Genomic DNA, 19542 nt, shown 5'->3' on the forward strand with positions numbered 1-19542 from the left:
TCCAACTATTCACTGGTTTTTAGTCAAGGCTGCCCCATCCCTGGCAGTGTCCCAGAAGGGTTTGGGTGGGAAGGACCTTAAAGCCCGTCCAGTGCCAGCCCTGCCATGGGCAGGGACACCTCCCACTGTCCCAGGCTGCTCCAAGCCCCATCCAACCTGGCCTTGGGCACTTCCATGGATCCAGGGGTATCTACAACTTCTCAGGGTGTCAAGAACTTCTCTTCAGCAACTTCCTTGCCCAGGTTTTACTTTAAGTGAGCCCCTGGAACAACTTCCCAGTGCCATCATCCCACTCACCACCCTCTGGAAAGGGAGGCAAATCAAAACCTGCGTGAGCCACAGCCTCCAGCTCCCCATCCAGGGAAGAGTGGAATTTATTTCCTCAACTTTGTGCTTCCATTTTGCAGCTCCCCTGACTGCTCGGTTGTGTTCCTGCCTCCGGGCACGCACAGGCTTGGAATTTCAAGTTATGATCAGTCTGACCCAGATTTTGTGTGTCTTGTCTGAAGGCCGAGAAAGAGGAGAATGGGCACAGGGATGCTGCCAAAGAAACCTCAAACTTGAAAGCCTGTAAACTGTCCAAACAGAATCATACTCAGTGGGGGACACTGCTGTACTTCCCTGGGATTTCTGGCAGAGGGGAATGATGGCTTTTCCCAGAGGAGCACCCCCAGGTACCAGTTCCAGCCCTGCAGTGACAGTGACACAGCATTCCAGCCCGCTCCAGAGCCCTGCCAGGCTCCTGGCAGGAATCCATGGCTCCATCCTGCTCCAAACGGGCTGGACTCGGCCTCTGGCCCAGCAACCTTCCTGCCAGAGAGGGAAGAGAAATCTGCTCCCAAGCAGGAGGAACAGTGAAGTAACACTTCCTCACTTTTGCTGCTTTAAAGGAGACTCTGATGCCCAGATTTACGAGAAGCACAGCCATTATTTCATCAGATCCACTTGCCCCTTTAAAATTAGCTCCTAACTCCATCCCGAACAAAATGCCTGGCTGGAAGAAACAGGGACAGCTTGGTCATAATTCCCATTTCTCCTGGGTAAGTCAGGTTGCTTTTCTTAGCTGGAGCTGCTGGGAGCATTCGGCCGTGGCTGCTGAGGCGTGAGGAAACAGGAGAGCAGAGATCTGCTAAGTCATCCTCCTTCCCAGAGTCCTGGAATCCATGGAAAGGGTTTCTGCATCCATCCTTCCAGAGGAGAGGACACAGCAACCACTCGAGTCGCTGACGTTCCTTACAATCCATGGCTGGGCACAAAAATCTATGACCCAACTGAATTTTTTGTAATTTTTTTGGCACAGTCTAAACCCATGGGGTTCACTTATTTATTGTTTTAGACACAGCAAGAGCTCTGCTGTGCAGCTGTTTCTGGAGCCACAGGAAAATCCCACAAATCACCAGAAGCTTCTTAGAGGCAAAGAGATGGAAGGTGAGAGATCTTTAATAAAATCTCTCCAACACTTATAATCACTCTCAGCTCAAGTGCTGGAAAAAGCAGCCTCAGAACGGGTGTCCTGGATTCCAGAATTCAGGAATCAGTTCCCCAAGGACTCCCTGAAGTGCAGGTGCCACCCCCTCCGGGCAAAGGGAAAGTCTCCGGTTCTTAGGGATGCTCCAGACCTGCCCCGTGGCACCATCAAAACAGGGTTAATTAGGAGATTCCAGATATTTCCACAGCAAAATCAAACACCAAATTTCAACTTGGAGGTGCTGCTGAAACCAGAGTGAGCTGGCAGCTTCCTTGGAGCTCCTGGGAGAGCAGACAGGGAAGCAGCACACCAAATATTCCTGATTTCTAGTGCATGTTTGGACTTCCAGCAGATCAGGATTTCAGGGAGAGTCACAGAACCACGTTCTCCTTCAATCCATAAACACAGCAAGAGATTTTCCAGCTGTTATTTACAGGGCTTAAGTGATTGCTGCCTCCTGTGTGAGGGACAAGGGACGAGGCAGGACCAGAGGAGGCAGATTTGGAGACAAAGAGAGCAGGTTTGGGTGCAAGGGGAGCAGGTTTGGGGCATTTGGTGATTTTAAGCTTGGACTCCTGAAACAGACAAAGCACTTGTGGAGCTGTTTCCCTCCTCAGCACAAACTGCCCGAGCCTTCTGCCTCACTTTAATTACTCAGAATAAATTCAGCCAGCCCCAGAGGCTCCAAGCTGCTACACAAAACCAGCCAGAAACGCACAAGTGAAGGGGAAACAGTTGCTACTATTGCCTCCACGAGGGAACGCAAGGACAGCACACCTATTTCCACTCAGGAATCCCAGATTCCCCCTTGCAGGGCCCAAAGGGGCTCCAGGAGAGCTGCAGAGGGACTGGGGACAAGGCCTGGAGGGACAGGACACAGGGAATGGCTTCCCAGTGCCAGAGGGCAGGGCTGGATGGGAGATTGGGAATTGGGAATTGCTGGCTGGGAGGGTGGGCAGGGGCTGGGCTGGAATTGCCAGAGCAGCTGGGGCTGCCCCTGGATCCCTGGCAGTGCCCAAGGCCAGGCTGGACACTGAGGCTGGGAGCAGCCTGGGACGGTGGGAGGTGTCCCTGCCCATGGCAGGGGTGGCACTGGATGATCCTTAAGGTTCTTTCCAGCCCAAACCAGGCTGGGATTCCAGGATTCCAACCATGAAATAGCTCTGAAGGCTTCATGCAGATCCAAGTCCCTTCCACAATCCCTTTATGGCCACACAGCAGACAATAAACAGGAAGTTTTAAGTTCTCACTTCAGATGGGTTTGATGAAGTTTCAACATGATCCCAAAGCCGAGGCAGAGCTTCAGCCCCAATTGCTTCCTCCTCTCACTGTCTGCTCCCAGCCACTTCCTCTCCCATCTCCTCCTTCCACGTCTCGGGTCAGGAACAACCTCTCCCTCAGCCTCTGGCTCTGCCTGCTGCTCCCACCTGGCCTTCCAAGAGTGGGGAAACCTGAGGCTCCTCCAGGGAGCGTGCAGGAGATGCTGGGGCTGGGGGGCTGAATTCCCTGCCATGGGAACGCCAGATCTGCAATAAACCAGGAGCAACTGGCGGAGCAGGACGGGAACGGCCACAGCGAGGCCGTGGAGATGTGACAGGGAAGGTCACCGGGACAAACCGAGCTCTGGCTGGCCTGGGCCAGTTCTTTTTCACAGGCCATACTTCAGCTTTTCTGAGTTATAACTTTAAAGTTTCAAAGTTGATTGCTTGAAGTGCAGTTTGTCCACTTAATGATGTCTTGTAAGTCTTTCCATAATCCTGGGGTTTATTCAGGATGTCCAAGAGTGTCCATCAATTTGCAGGGCTTCATTCCTTGGGGAATGAGCCATTTCTCTGCTTCAAGCATTATTTTTGCTGTTATTAGTACTGCAAATAAACCCAGCTTGCTGCATCCAAGTCCTTAATGATGATTTCTGCTCCATAATCAGAAACATTTTCGTCAGCTCCATTTCCCTTAGGAAAGCACTGATAAAGCCAACGAGCCGTGCCTTCCCCATCATCAATTATTCAGAAGCCATGTGAATTAGCAGAGCCAGGCAGCAGACAGTCTCCCAGCATTCCTGCCTCATTGGGAATGTTAAAGAGATCCTCTCAATTTCTGGAGATTTGAGGCAACTTCTATTTTCTTCCTGCCTTGCAGCCACTCATGGCTTGGAGAGCTCACACTTCATGGAATGATAAAGTCTCCAAGGATAACCAGGCAGAAATCCCACAGCAGCCAGAGGCAAGTTGTAAAACAAGCTCCTCTCTCCACGTGTGGAGCTCCTGCTCACTGTCAGCTCAAAAGCCATGACTGAAGGTGGCCTGAAGGCTGCCAGGCCAGCATTTCCCAGCTTTACTACAGCAGTTCCCACCTGCTCTTTTTATATTCACTAACACTAAAATTATCTGTACTTGATTCAACAAAAAAAAGGAACATTTTTTCCTTTAACATACAGGGACTTCAAAGGGAAGTGCAGGACCAGAAGGGCATCCAGGGGAGGCAACAGCAACCAGGATGACTCGAGGCTATTTGAGTTCAGCTGATATGGGGGTGTCAGTCAAAGGTCAGACTCAATGATCTCAGAGGTCTTTTTCCATCTTAAAGATTCTGTGAACCTTCAGGGTGCATCCAAGGAATGTCACACAATCCCTGCACTGCATGAAGGAAAAGCTCCCAACACCCATAAAGCTGCACTGGAGCTGCAAGACTGTGGTAGGAACTATGGCAACCCCAAACCCTGAAGGGACAATGCCCATTTACAGCTGAACAACCCCACAGTGACACGGCTGCTCCAGGGCAGAGGTCCTGCCCCAGGAGGATGTTTTCCAAGGAATTCAGCCTTACGCCAGCAGGGACGGATCGATGCCCCACGCAGCCTCTCAGCTTTGCACCTGCCCCTACAATGAGCTCTTCAGAGAGGAGTTCAAGGCTCTGCACTGCTCGCTCCAAATACAACCTGTCCCCCAGCCAGAACACGCTTTACAGGGAGCCTGGTCCTTGAGGGAGCTGGGGCACTCCAGCAGTTACCTTGGCTGTAATTCCGCACCGGAATCGATCTCACCACAGGCCTCACCAGAGAGAGGTCTCTGGCGATCCCAGCACAGGCCAAAACCTGCTAGCAGCCAAAGACTCTGCCAACTGCTGCTTCCCATCTTGCTGTCAATGCATCCCACAGAGCATTCCCTTCCAAACACCTGGAGCAGGGCCCCACGCAGCCGGGATTCCGGTGAGGAATCACCTGCACAGGTGGGAACTGCCCTGCACATTCCATCAGGCTGCACTAAACATCTCCCTCTCTCTCACAGCACAGCTGCCTGGAGAGAACCAATGCCATCATTCCCAGGTACTATGGAAGGTTCCAGATCCCTACACAAAGGGTGCACTGCGGCCAGGGCTGTCACTGGCAGAGGAAAGGGAACAGAGAAATAAATACTGATACTTCAGCACTTCGAGGAATTCCAGTGGCGGGTAACATGAATATAATATGTCCCTTATTAACATCATTTTCAACTCAGTATAAGCAGTTGAAAAATAAAAGTCTACACTCTGCACTTATGCAAAGTAAAAGTAATTAGCTGGAGCCAGATCTCCGTCAAAGATCAAGGCAGAAGGAATATCCAAATGCAAGAGAACCAGGGAGAATTCCTGTTTGAGCATGTCTAAATACACACACACAAGTGTGCAGGCACCTGGTATCATGGAATGGTATCCCAGGATGGTTTGGGTTGGAGAGACCTTAAGGATCATCCAGTGCCACCCCTGCCATGGGCAGGGACACCTCCCCACTGTCCCAGGCTGCTCCCAGCCCCAATGTCCAGCCTGGCCTTGGGCACTGCCAGGGATCCAGGGGCAGCCCCAGCTGCTCTGGGCACCCTGGGCCAGGGCCTGCCCACCCTCCCAGCAGCTCCCAGCCAGGCCTCTGGAACCCAGCATTTCCATGGCACAGATCCCCCTGTTTGATCTCAGTTCAGCCCCGTGTTCAGCTGCACTGAGAACTCTGCAAACTCTCATTTCACACTCTCACCTGCAGGTTTTCCATCGGTTCCCCTCCGCTCAGGTGAGGATGTCAGCTCTGCAGAACCTTTCCTCAGGGGGTAACACCAGGCACGGGCTCCAGAAGGAGCTGCTGGGAGCTCCAGGCACGAAGCACGAGCCTGTTTGATCAGGGCACTCCACAGCAACTCCTGCTGCTCTCAGGCTTTGGAGAGCCAGGCTCTGCCCATACAACTCGAGACAGAAACTCCAGATACCCAAGAGAGCAACCCTACCGCATTCCTGGGAATTACGCTGCTGCCATTGCTCTGCACTTGTCCAAAAGCCTGAGGGGTGTTTTGCAACTTCCCTGTGGAAGGGAGGGCTGGAGAGGCAGCACCAGAGAGGCAGCACAGCTCCATGACAGGGCCCTGACCCAGCTCCCAAACCCTCCATGTGACACCAGACTGATCATCAGAGCTGCCCAAAGCCACCAAACTGGCAGAGGGAGCTGAAAGCAAAGTTGTACAAACTCCCCTCCTGTCCAAATCCCTGAAAGGACAACAAACGGAAGGAAGCCCACCTGAAGCAGCCCAGAGCGTTCAGAGAAGCGCTCCTGGAACCAAAGCAGACTTTGAGTAAGGAGGGATGGTGGAAAGGGGGAGGCTCACGCAGGGAGAGGGCCGGACGCCAGCACAGCCACAACTGGACAAAAACCAGAGCTGGGAGGCTTTAGGAATGTCAGGCTGAGGAGAAGAAGAGTGATACAACTGCAAAGAATCACCCCAGCAGCCCATTTCCAGCCCTGACTCCACTTCAGCTGCACCCATTCCCAAAAAAGATCCATGGCACGTACTCGTGTACTCGTGCCTGCAAAGAGCGTTTTACTGCTGGTAATTATGCCTGAGATGAGATAAGAGCACACCAACCTCCTGCACCGATTCCCTCCCTTTGGGCAATTTCAGTGCCATTAAGCACTCAGCAGGACGGGGTAAGACTGTCCAAGTTGGATTGCTCCATCCAGAGCTGTACCCTTTCCAAGCTGATAAAAAGTCACATTAATAAACTTGCCTTAAGTTACAGAGAGAGATGCTCTGCCAGGGCAGCTTCACTGGGAGGACAAGAATAACTTTCCTCTAAGCCCCAGCAGGGATCAGGGACTCTAGAAGGTGGGGATTAATGCTCTTGGCTGGCCTTCAAAACAGCCACATGGAAGATGAGTTCATAGATAATAACTGTGAGGGACTTTCAAGTGTCGAGGTGTGCACAGGCCTACAAGCGCTGAAGTAAGAGACCTAAAAAGGACTCCAAAATCATAAATATTTATCTAAGGAATAAAGAGACTCTGCCCACCTTCTGCCCAAAGTTTTAGCTCCAAAATGGCCTACTCTTTAACAGCTTTGAAAACCCAGCTCCCCAGAGCCCAGCTTGGCTGCTGGCCTCCACTGCCTCGCAGCAGAGGGGATTTCGTGCGCCGCTTCCCCGGAGAGGCAGCACCAAATAAGGAGAGTTTCATCAATCATGGGGAAAGAGTCTCCTCTTTTCTCCTGGCACAGGGAAGGACAAGTGGGGGCAGGGTAGGAAAGGGCTGTTTGCAAAGCACTTTCTCTGGAGGATGCTGGGCTGAGCCCCAGCCCAAGCAGCTGCTCCCGTCAGCTGCTTTCCTTTAATAGCACCCGGCCCAGGGAGGAGCCTGGATCCCACCTCCCTCCCAGAGCAAAGCCACAACACAAGGGCTGCCTGGCTCTGCCCAGAGAGATCCTTCTCCTCCTGGAAGCAAGGGAAGGATGGCACATCACTGACAGAGTGCATCGCCCAACACTTCTCATCTTTACCTCCTCGTTGTTCTTCCTGCAACATCACCTCATTGCCACAGCCTGGAAATCACACAAGTGCACAAAATGGGAGACGTTTCACTACAAAAGTTCACCTCAGTCCCTCAGCCCTCGTGCCAGCTCCCCTAAATTCACCCTGTTCCATGTTTGTCTTATGTACATGTCTCCCAGAACAATGGATTTTGTTCTCACGTGAGAATTTGGGCGTTAATTTCTAAGATGGGATGAAAACTGTGCGGCACAAACACTGGAAGGACAAACCCAGAGATGAGAATGAGTTCAAGTCATGCTGAGAGAAAAAAATGCAGAGGTTTAGTCCAGCCTAATTATAGTTTGAGTACCACTGTGCAGCCCCTCAGTGCCTTCATCAACTTGAAGTTTTGCCTTTATGTATATATAGTAATATATGTGTATATACACATCTGAGAGTGTAGCAGGGAAAGCAAGGCCAGAGAGGATGAATTCTGAAATTAAGCTGGAGATCAGGCACAGGCTGCACTCAGTCTTGGAGGTCTTTTCCAACCTCAATGATTCCATGAGTGTGATGCCCACAGGACAGGCTGGATGCCATCCTCTGCAAGCAAACTGACTCTGAGTGCCCCGAATCAGCACCTTCACCAGTGCACTAAAAAACAAGATAAAATCTGGGCAAGGAACATAAACCATCCCAGGTCACGGGGAGCAGCAGCCACAGCCATGAAAAGAGAAGCAGCTCCTCTGGCAGCCAGGACACACCATCTCTGCTTCCAGCCACTCCACTTCCACACAGGCTCCACTCCTTCCCCTGCATGGAATAATTCCAGTTGTGTCTGTGACTGTAGTACAGCAGCTACTTCACTTTTAATTAAAATAAGCCCTTCTCTTGACAACATAATTACAGAGCGCCAGAACCTGCCCATCAGGACACAGGGCTGGAAGCTTCCACGTGAGAAAGTCGAGTGGAGAATCGTTTTCATTCATGACAACTCAGCACCAGCCTGATGTTCCAGAGGGGTGGCACAGCAAACCTGGCAATGCTTTTCCAAGGGGATTTGTCAAAAGAAAACAATGTTTTAAAGCTTTCAAACACCACTGGAAGGTCAAAAAGCTTTGGAAGAATGAAACAAAGCGTTTCTATACCAAGAAATGAGTTTTAGCTATTTGCAAATTCTGCAAGATCTTGGCTACAGTGAGTGAGGGACTTTATGGACTCATCAGGTGCCTCAGAGGATCGTGGCTTTTGCAAACTCCCAGAAATGCCCCCAGAGGAACCTGGAAATGGAACAGACACGTTCCACGTACCACACACGAGCACCTCCCCACTTGGTCCACAGGGGTTTTCAGGCCAGGAACAAAACTCCCTCTTTTTCTGAGGAGGCCACTTGGGTGCTCAGAAATTCATGGAGAACTGAAGTCCCTAAGCACATTTAGGGTGGGAGCAGAAAACACCCAGAAGGCTCCAAGCTGTGGAGCCTGTTCCTGACTCTGTTAAGAACAGCTTTGGGATATCCCTGTTCCTTAATTAAGGACAGCTCTGGGATATCCCTGTTCCTTACTCTCCTTACCCTGTTAAGAACACCTCTGGGATCACCCCTGTTCCTTACCCGGTTAAGGACAGCTCTGGGATATCCCAGTCTGCCTTTACACACTGGTGTGCCACTGGAACATGCTTAGAAAGGGCCTTTTTGCACCACCTTCAGCAATTCACTGTATGGATTTTGTTCATCCCGGGGCAACTCCACAATAGATGTAACGGAGATTAAACACATTCCACGTTACTAGGAATTACCTCTAAGTAGGGATATTTGTGCCTACACACACGTGAGAAAGGCAAAATCTGAAATCCTTTTAAACCAAGGTAGAAGCCTTTAGCTTTAAAAGTGCTGAGCACACTCGGGCCCCTCTGCAGGCAGGGCTGAGCCTTTTGCCTACAACAGCTCAGGAAAGGATTTGTTGGAAGCTTGGGAAGCAAGAACTGCCTGCGTGTGATCCACGGGAGAGGGGCACTCCTGGTGCTAATGGAACAGCTCCCAAGGACGAGGAGAAAGATAACTGAGCTTCAGAAGGGGGTGTGAGGCAGGGGAAGGCCCAGTGAGTCACCCCAAAGCTCCCCAGGGCAGAACTCAGGATGCTCTGAGGGACCAGGCAGCAATTCATGGCTCCAGTGTTAGTGCAGAGAGGGACCTTCTCCCTCGGCGAGGGAATTCCTGGTAAGATGAATTAGCTCAGCATCCCTCGGTGCCCGAGCCAGACCAGGGCCCATGAGGCAGCATCACCACACTCCTGCAGCAGTCCAGCACCTCCCGTGCTACCCAGGGGAGGGACATCAAAGATACAGCTACAGAGAAGTGCCTGAAAACAGAGAAATGCCTGTCAATGGCACATTCAGCAGGATTTCATCTGGAGGGAACTCTGCTGGACCACAGCTTCAGCAGGAACGTTCCCACCTCCTTCAACAGGGGACATATCAGATTCTTGATTGATAAAGCCAGCACGCTCTGAAAGCACTGTGTCATCCTCAGCATGAGGAACGCTGAAGGTCCAGGCCAGACCCTCCTGAGGCCTTGCAGCTTATCCCTTTAGCCAGAGGGATGCCAGCCCAGCCCTTAAGCTGCTGCTGTTATTCCCTCCCAGCACAACCCGTTAATTCTCCCCAGGCAGGGGGACACTCCTGCTCTCCCGTGATGTTTATTCTTAGAGAGGATCCCGGGGATTTTTCTTTAGCTGGTTCAGCCCCACAGCTGGCCCAGGGCCAGAAGAGCATCACTGAACTCCTCAGCAGTGACAAGGGAGCAGCCTGAGTGTGGTGCAGGCACACTGATGGCATTTACCGTGGCAGGTTAGGCAAGAAAGGCCTGGCTAACTGAAGAGAAATAACTCTGCCCTGAAAGTTGTTCCTGCCATGCAAAGTTCATGACAGACTCAGTGCAAAAAGCAGATGACGGGCACAGAGCGAGGCCAAGTGACTGCTCACATCCAACAGCTGAGCCCAATTCCCCCCCAGCGAGGCAGAAGAACAAATTCTACATGGGAGCCCTTCTGTTATCCTGACCTGGTTTTAAGGACAAAATTCCTGCTGGCTGAGAGATCAACCAACATTAGCTCCTAGTGACCAGCTACACCCAGCACAACCACACTTGGACAGCAACTCTCAGGAACAGCTGCAAACTTAAGGCTGGGAGACTCAGGCTGGTGAAGGCTCCAATTCTTTTAGTCTTTCTTCTAGGAAACGTGCTCAAATGTTGCAAGCAGAAGAACGCAGTCTTAGTTCAAGCAGAACGGTGCCTGTGTGGCTTATCTGGTTAAAAAGTGGGATGTGCTGTTAGGCAGGAGCTTGGGAAAACGCCAAGAGGAGCCCCAGCACGAGGCCTTGTGTCAGCTCTTGGTCTCAAGGAGAGACTTGTCTCTCTTTGCTCTCTTTGAAATCTGGTGGGGTGGCAGCAGGGGGAAGAACAGTCCTTTCTGCAATGAATTAAGGCAGCAGAACAGCTTCCCCCTCCCCAAGTGCATGCAGGAAGGCAGGGGGAGGAAGGGAGGAGCTGCTGCAGCCCAACCACCATTGTATTTACATTTCCGTGCTCCTGATAACAAACACATTCAAGGGTGCTGGAAAACAAGCTTAGCTTAGAAAACAAAAGCTGAGATTTCATGAAAGAAAAGAGCAATAAAAGACATTCCAGGTGTCCCTGCAGTGTTATCAGGCACGGTCTGGTGGTTTCTTTAGAGAATGATTCACTTTCTTATCAAAGGTACGGCTGCAGCATCCAGTGCCACACTGAGGTGCCTTTGGACACAACAATTCCCTTCCAAAAGGGGAAAAAGAGGAGATTAAATAAATAAATAAATGTTCAGCATAGTACTGAAAAAAAAAAAACCTACCACCTTTTTTGATTTTAATTAAGGGTTCATCCTACATCACTTTAAGAAAATAAAACCTTAAGTGCTAAAGTGACTCAGAATCCTCAAATCCCTGAATGGTTTGGGTTGGAAGGGACCTCAAAGCCCATCCAATTCCACCCCCTGCCATGGGCAGGGACACCTTCCACTGTCCCAGGCTGCTCCAAGCCCTGTCCCATCTGGCCTTGGACACTGCCAGGGATCCAGAGGCAGCCACAGCTGCTCTGGGCACCCTGTGCCAGGGCCTGCCCACCCAATAAAACTGACCCTAAAGATGTGGGTTTGTGGGTGTTTCTTCCCAGTCAGAGACGTTATACAACAAAGAAATTCATCCAGCAGGTAACGTTTTCAGAAGGGTCTTTTCCCCACCTGTACACATGGCACCAACACAAGAACCCAGTGAAGATCCAGGTGCCACAATCATGGTCAGTGTCTGCAGTTTCAGAGGGGTGACCAAACATTCCCCTGTGCTTGGCTGGAGGAGCTCACAATGGAATAAGCAGGAAGAACTCAGGTATTCCTGAGGGACGATCCGAGATAACAGGTTCAGGTTTGTAAAGAGCCCAGGACATTCCTCAGCCAGCTCATCCAACCAGGACCGGCCAGTGCCCAGCTCCCAGCAAGGCCTCCTCCCTCCTGCCTGCTCTCCCAGCTTCCCAGAGGATGTTGGGGAGGAAGCTGCCTTTATTCATCCACGCACTCAATGAGCATGGATTAAATATTCCCGGATAAATTACTCCAGGAAGCACTTTAACTGCTCAGTGCAGCCTGTGGGAAACACCTGGTTGGTTTCCATGTCCTGAAACCATGAACAACAAATGTGGGGTGGTACATGGATCCCTGGGACTCCAGGAGGCAGCTTCCACCGGAACTCCCAGTTTTGGACAATGGAGAAATGCAACGAGGGAAATCCTAATGGCAAAGTCACCCCCTTACACAAGCTGGGAGGTACAACACAACCTGTCAGAGTTCAAGGGGTGCCTGGAGAACACTCCAGTTATGGGATTTAGTTTTAGGTGGTCCTGTGAGGAGCAGGGAATTGGAGTCGATGATCCCTAAGGGTCCCTTCCAACTGGAGATATTCCATGAAGTCTGAGGTCGAGTCCAGACATCCCAGGAGCCTGGCAGACCTTCAGACCACACTGGTCCAAGCCAAGAGAGGTAGAAAAGAGGAAAATTAAAACCCACTCAAGACTGGCAGGTGCAGAAAGGAAAACACAGAGCTCTCCCATTCCTCCATCACCTTCCCTGTCTGGCTTCTCCCTGCGGAGGAGGTGACACCTCACCTCCCGTGACCTCTGCAGGTCCACTGAGGCCACGGGCACAAGCACGTGGGGCACTCTGGGCACAGCCCCCCCCCTCCAGCCCACCCAGGGGAGATAAGCCATCTTCCTTGGCTTCTCTTCAAGTGGCTTTGAGACAACGACTTAAGATGGTTTGGCTGGCGGCCACGGCCCGGGACCGACAGCAGGAGCTGGGAACGCCTCAGGGAGCCTGGGCCCAGCCCCTGCAGCAATGGAGCATCTTCCAGCCCCTTCATGAACAGGGAGCATCTTCCAGTCCCACCCTGAACAGGGACACAGGAGCCTCTTCCAGTCCCACCCTGAACAGGGACACAGGAGCCTCTTCCAGTCCCACCCTGAACAGGAGCGTCAGCCCCCTGACAATAAAGGACTCTGCACCTACGGCCTTATCTCTGCATCTGCCATCTAAGGACGCTGAGCAAAAAGGCACCTGAGGAACAGTTTTATCCCATAATTAAGTTCTAGGAGACATGAGAGGCTCCTGTCACTTCCAGGACATCACAGTGGATAGAGCTGGTGATATAAAACAAGGTGTTATGAGCTACATCCATGTGACTCCTCTGCACTCCTCACAGCCAAGGGTCACTGGATGTACCAGCACTGCCAGTAGCAGCTCAGGCCCTTTTTAAAGGAAAAGGCAGATGGATGGATCAAACCCTGAGGAAAACAGCAGACATTCCTCTCAGGACTCAAAGACATAACCAGCATTTGAGAACAATCCCAGACTGCTCTGCAGAAGACACCCGGGTCTCTCAGTCCATACAAATATCAGGAATAAATCGTAATTCCTTCCCCAAACCACATTATGTGAGCACCAGCACCTCGAACATCCCAACTGCAGACCTGATGGCAGCTTCCAGTGGAACTGGAGCTTTATTGTGCCATCCCAAAGGACAGCCAGGATAAAAAAACTGGATGATCCGCTGCTCCCAATTCCTAACAAATCAAATCAGACTTGTTTTTCTTGGCCTAGTTTACCCATTTTAATCTTTTGTAGTCCTCTTACTCTGATAAAAAGAAGATTTGAGCGACCAAGTTAAACAAGATGTGAGCATTTGCAACAGAAAAGGCAAGGAAAGAAGGTCCAGGTGGCCAGAAAGGACAAGCCTTGAGTTCCACACCAGCCCTGTTATCCCAAGCAGAACCCCAGGAATATTTGAAACTTTAATAAATACCTGAAAGGCTGGAGCCCCTCTGCTCTGGAGCCAGGCTGGGACAGCTGGGAATGTTCCCTTGGAGAAGGGAAGGACACAGGGAGAGCTCCGAGCCCCTTGCAGGGCCTAAAGGGGCTCCAGGAGAGCTGCAGAGGGACTGGGGACAAGGCCTGGAGGGACAGGACACAGGGAATGGCTTCCCAGTGCCAGAGGGCAGGGCTGGATGGGAGATTGGGAATTGGGAATTCCTGGCTGGGAGGGTGGGCAGGCCCTGGCACAGGGTGCCCAGAGCAGCTGGGGCTGCCCCTGGATCCCTGGCAGTGCCCAAGGCCAGGCTGGACACTGGGGCTGGGAGCAGCCTGGGACAGTGGGAGGTGTCCCTGCCCATGGCAGGGGTGGGAATGGGATGATCCTTAGGATCCCTTCCAACCCAGACCTTTCTGATTCTATCTGGAAGGACTCTAACTGGAAGAGTGTAAAAAGAGCAGTGATTTGAAGGTTTAACAGAAGAGAATGGAAAGGTGAGTGCATTCCAGACATGTCTGCTCCACAGAAGTTCCCGGAGGCAGAGCTCCCATTTCAGATCTCTGGATGGTCGCTGCGATTCCCAGCATGGCTGCTTTGGTGTGCACGCAGCTGTAGCCAACCTCTGCTTTTCAATTAGAGATTTAGTGTTGGGTCATTAGACAATCAGTTCCTACCTCACAAGCAGGTGTTCCCTGGGCAGGTACTTCAGTCCTCACAAACTGCTTATCTGCAAGACACAAAGCAGAAGGAAGCGTGTGATCACAGAGTCCCGGGATGGCAGAGAATTAGGGATGCTGGGACATGAGTGGTGTCACTCAGAATTAACTAAAACTTGGGAGGTTTTGCTGCAGTCCCCTTCCAGTGATCCAGGCAGCTTTCCTCAGTGCCCTCAGCAGGAATAAGAGTGGTGCCAGTGACAGGACAAGGAGCAGTGGCCACAAACCAAAACACAGCAAGTTCCAGCTCAGCAGGAGGAAGAGCCTCTTTCCATGGAGGAGGGGCAGAGCCCTGGAACAGCTGCCCAGGGGGGCCTGGAGTCTCCCTCTCCAGAGGGATCCCAAACCCCCTGGACACGTTCCTGTGTCACCTGCTCCAGGTGCCCCTGCCCAGGCAGGGGCTGGACTGGATGGGCTCCAGAGGTCCCCTCACATTCCAACCATCCTGTGATTGCTGTTTCCCATCAACACTTGCTCAAGCCATTTAGGATATTCCATGAAAACTGTGAGTGACTCTTCCCTCGTTACACACCCTAACAGGTTGCCCCAAACACAGCATTAAAGCTGAATTAATCCAGGCTGATCAGGACATCCCTGCCCTAAGTGGCATTTCAGGTGCTCAATGAATGGCTTAAGAGCTCACAGGGCCCCTGTCAGTCCCTGTCACACCTGCCCAGCCACCTGTGACAGCCACATCCGAGTCACGAGCCCACCTTTACCTGCTCCCGCTGTTTTCCCTACGTTTGCCATGATTCCAGTGCAGCTGCTCCCACCAGCTCTACCTGGGAACCATCTCCTGACCTGGGTGTCTGTCACGTACCAAATTTTCCTACCCAATATTTTACATTCTGTTGATAATGTTTCTTCATTGTGAAGCAGACATAGCTGTTAAAAAAAAAGATTCTATCCCAATAATTACTCCTGACAGCCCCCTTGCAGAAGAGAACATAAACTGAGCCACAGAGTTTAAGTATTTCAATCCACATGGAGAAAGAAATGTCCAGCTTGTTCTCCACCACTGCAAGTCATCCAGCCAATCCCACAGGAAAACACCACCTCAGTACCTGCTCAGCAGTCAGACAGAAACACTAATCCATGTTCCTCTCCCCACAGATGGACATTTCGTGTTCCAGGGAAGTAAAATGCCAGAGCTTTTAGCTGAATGAGGAAACAGCCTGGTGAAAAGTGTCATTTTAGCTTTAGTAAAGCAGTGAAGCACTCAGGAGTGAGAAAAACCTTCCAGAAGAGCCCTGCTCCCTTCAGAAGGGCTGGGAAGGGGAGTTACCACACTAATTAAGGAATGGAGGAATATCCTGTGCGGGATTCAGCTGCACGAGGTGCCCAGCGTCAGCTCCTGCTTGTGTGGTAACACTGACTTCCCCACAGAGGAAACTCTGCTAGCACACACCACAAACCCACAGCTCCCTTCTCCACATTGTCACTTGCAGGTGAGCCACCCTGAGAAACTGGGACATCAGGGTCCTTCTCTGCAGCTCCTTCCCACTGAAGAACACCCACATCACTTCCCAAGGCATCACAGCCCAAGGCACAGCCCAACTGGCTGCTCCCTTGAAGTCCATCCCACAGCTCTTGCTGTGATCCACTCTCACACATGACATTCCAATCTCTTTGCACAGAAACCACTAAAACTTTACCTGATTTGTTAAGAAAAACAACCCTCAGCCCTCTCTTTTCAGGCAGAACTGATGAAAATGAGAAGCAGGAGCTCCTTTTTTAGTGCTGCTCCAGTTCAAATGAGGCAGTGCTGGGTCAACCTGGTGAGACCAAATCTACCACAGGTTCTTGGTCTGAGCAAACCAACTTTTCCTTTGGTAAAGCTGCACCTCTGGTTGCTCTCTAATGAACCCTTGAAGGGCAGAATTCCTGTACTGTGGGGGTTTTAACTGCCCCCATTGTAAAATTGCTGCTCTTTAAGTTAGGGCATGTTCTCACTGGCAAGCAGAAATGTTAAACATCTGTGCTTCTTACTCCAAATCGAAAGATTTGCTGAAAATAGAAGGTGTGGCTGCAAAGGTTTCTTACATGTGGGGTCTTTAATTAATCTGAGAGACTTCACCCCATCCCCTCACACGATAAATTGAGGAAGACTCCGACTGTTCCAGAAGCCTTGCGGAACAGCAGGAAAAACCCCATATATCCAGCAAATCCCAACTCGTGACCCATGATTAACCGGGACTGTTCTCCAGTTTGGAGAAATACTTCTGAGACTGATTTTAATGTGTAGAGATACCTGTCCATGCATTGTGACCCCAATTCCAAGCTCCCAAGTTCCTTCCCTCCCCAACACTGTTTTCCCACAAGTGACATGGAAAAGCAGCACCAAGAGGAAAAGCAGGGATCTCACACCACTCCCCATCTGATCCTGCCTGCCCTATCAGAGAACAGGCACTGCCTGGCCTGCAGACTGTTCGTGTTTGCTGTCCCTGTAAGATCCAGTTCCACATCCTGCACCAGTAGTTCTTGTTCCTCAGCTCCTCTGCTTCCCAAGCTCGTCATCCTGTTAGTACAGAACATTCCAACGGCTTCTCCAGCTTCAGAGATTCCCCTCCCAGAAGAAGTGAATCCCCTGCACCCCATTACCACACTGACTACTGCCAGGTTACCACCCAGTCTCTCACCTGAGAGTTCACCAAACACACCCCATCTGTCATACTACAGAGTCATACTCCAAGGAGTGCCAAAATCATATCCATATTTCAGGGCAAACATCAACAATTCCCCTCAGGTTTCTGTAATTTTGAAGGTTCTTACTACTTTTAGTAGCACCTACTTACTACTTTTAGTATCACTTTGTCTCTACCAGTTTCCAGTGGCAGCCCTTTGGAGGATGGAGTGAACTCCCAGCTCTGCTTGGTCCTGGAGGAGAGCACAGAGCTCATGCTGGTAAGCCACCCAAAAAGGACCAAAGAGAGCGATTCCCCACATGCACCTCGCAAAATGATCATCACTGGACAGTCTCCAGTTCCAAAGATCCAGGACTTTCTGTGTGAGCAGTGATCGTTCCAGCCCCTGTTCACAATGCCAGAGACAGGGAGCAGAAAAATGCTCTGGATTATCCCTCTTATTCCAGCAAGGTGGAATGCACTTCAGTGGCACCGAGTTTATAACAGGAAGAATGTGCCATTCCCCATATCAGAAGCCCTTATCAGCTCCCTCAAATTCCCTAAACAAGCAGCGTTTTCTGTTTTCCCATCCCAAATTCACGACTGTTTCCTGTGCCCTGCAAGAGAAAGCCCCTCAACCTTTGAGTTTCCTGTTCTCTCACCCTTCAGACTTGGTTTCCAAAGCTCTGGATAAACAGCTCCCTTTAAATAGCTCCTGTCTCCAACACATACAGGGCATGGAGATCACTCGACAGGAGAAGCCAAGAGGGGCGTTGCCCATCCTGGCTCCAACATTCCACATGCAAAGCAGTCCCAGGGTCTCGGATGTAGGCTCCAAAGGCAAAGGCTGGTGAACCCTGAGCTAAATATACACGGTGGCCATGAAGTCCAGACTGGGCAGCTCAGATTTCATCCCTGGCTCTTCCCAGAGGAATAACGCTAACAGCAATACCTACAACAACCTGACAGGGAATCTCAGAACTATGGAATGGTTTGGGGTGGAAAGGACCTTTAAGATCTCATTGCAATCCCTGCCATGGGCAGGGACACCTTCCAGGAGAAGGAAAATTGCCTTTATGGCCACAACCCCCTATGTTGTCTCCTTGCCTGTTCCTGAACTCACGAAGACCCTAAACCAAGAGATTATTCACAAATACATGACGGAGTTTTTTCCTTCATGGACACCACTGCCAAATACTTCAATGAATTTTTGTTCAGTATCAAACTCCTGTTCCCACACTGGTGTGAGGCATCTCAGATAAAGCTGACAGTAAATCCTAGGAGAAATGGCTGAGGGAGCTGGGAAAGGGGCTCAGGCTGGAGCAAAGGAGGCTCAGGGGGGACCTTGTGGCTCTGCACAAGTCCCTGACAGGAGGGGGCAGCCGGGGGGGTCGGGCTCTGCTGCCAGGGAACAGGGACAGGACAGGAGGAGAGGGAACGGCCTCAGGCTGGGCCAGGGCAGGCTCAGGGTGGACAGCAGCAGGAATTTCCCCATGGAAAGGGTGCTCAGACATTGCAACTGCTAGGGAGGTTTGGAGTCCCCATCCCTGGAGGTGTCCAAGGAAGGCCTGGATGTGGCACTCAGTGCTCTGGGCTGGTAACAAAGTGGGGGTCAGGCACAGGTTGCACTCAATGGCCTTGGAGATCTTTTCCAACCCAATTGATTCTGGGATTTGAAAGAGACTGCCTTTACATTTAATTCCAGGCTTTTGAGTAGAGCTTCTCCCAAGAGAAGTTAAGTTAGACTAATAATTTAAAGAGTCTTCAAAACACAGGATGTAATTCCACTGCACTTGAAGAGTGAATAATTTTCTAGGGAAATATTCATGAACAGCAAGGCAGAGCTCCACAGCAGTCACGCAAGTCCTACTGCTTGGAGAAGGAGATGATCCTCCCCAGTCCCAGGTAGCACAGGGAAGAATGAAGGTCTCCCACTGCAAAGCAAGCAGACACTCTTCGGCAACATCCACATTTCATCCTTATTAGAGGGGACAGACTTTAAAGTAAGAGTCTTCGGCAGCGATTCAGGCTGACAAAGTTAAAACCCAGTGAGGTTCATAAAATCAGACAGGAAATAAGCAGCTGCACAAGCGGGGCTGTTTTTATAGCACCACGGATTTTGGGATGTCAGGAGCAATTTGAAAAAGAGAAACAACATGCAATGACTCTGGGAAGTTGGAGGAGTGACTCATGGGTTGCCATAGTGCCAGTGTCAAGGACCAGCCAAGGACCTTCCCAAAGGGTTCTGGAAGGCTGGGCAGTGCAGCAAGGGCTGCACTCACCTAGGAAGGAAAGCTCCAGAAGCCAGGGCCCTCTGGTTTGTCAGTGCCCAAGAGAGGAACGTGGGAAGGGTGGGAGAGCCCATGTTACACACGAAGTACCACGTGACGGGAGCCTGGAAACACCCAGAGAAGGCTGAGATGAAGGACTTCGACACAAGCGATGCGTAGAAAGATTCAAAGATCTTTCTCAAGTGTCAAAACAAAACAAAATCTTAACATCCAGATTCACACCAAAAAGAAACCCAGCACCAAAACCCAAGGCAGAAATTGCCCTTGGTGAGAATCAGCAAAGCCCGTCCTTG

At 51.0% G+C, this 19542-nt stretch overlaps 1 protein-coding gene across 11 annotated transcripts in view; it reads right to left on the bottom strand.

The window, feature by feature from the left end:
- The window catches only part of MAP4 (microtubule associated protein 4), a 153023-nt gene that overhangs the window by 108883 nt on the left and 24598 nt on the right, over positions 1 to 19542 (bottom strand). For 10 of the 11 annotated variants that reach the window (XM_048296567.1, XM_048296261.1, XM_048296657.1 and 7 more), the window contains exon 2: positions 14293 to 14345. The exons of the other annotated variant lie outside the window; for it this stretch is intronic. The gene's annotated coding sequence lies outside the window, so the exon portion shown is untranslated. The remainder of the gene's footprint in view (positions 1 to 14292; positions 14346 to 19542) is intronic. 11 annotated transcript variants of the gene reach the window in all.

This window comes from Corvus hawaiiensis, chromosome 1 (genome assembly GCF_020740725.1).
Source record: "Corvus hawaiiensis isolate bCorHaw1 chromosome 1, bCorHaw1.pri.cur, whole genome shotgun sequence".
Lineage (NCBI taxonomy): Eukaryota > Metazoa > Chordata > Aves > Passeriformes > Corvidae > Corvus > Corvus hawaiiensis.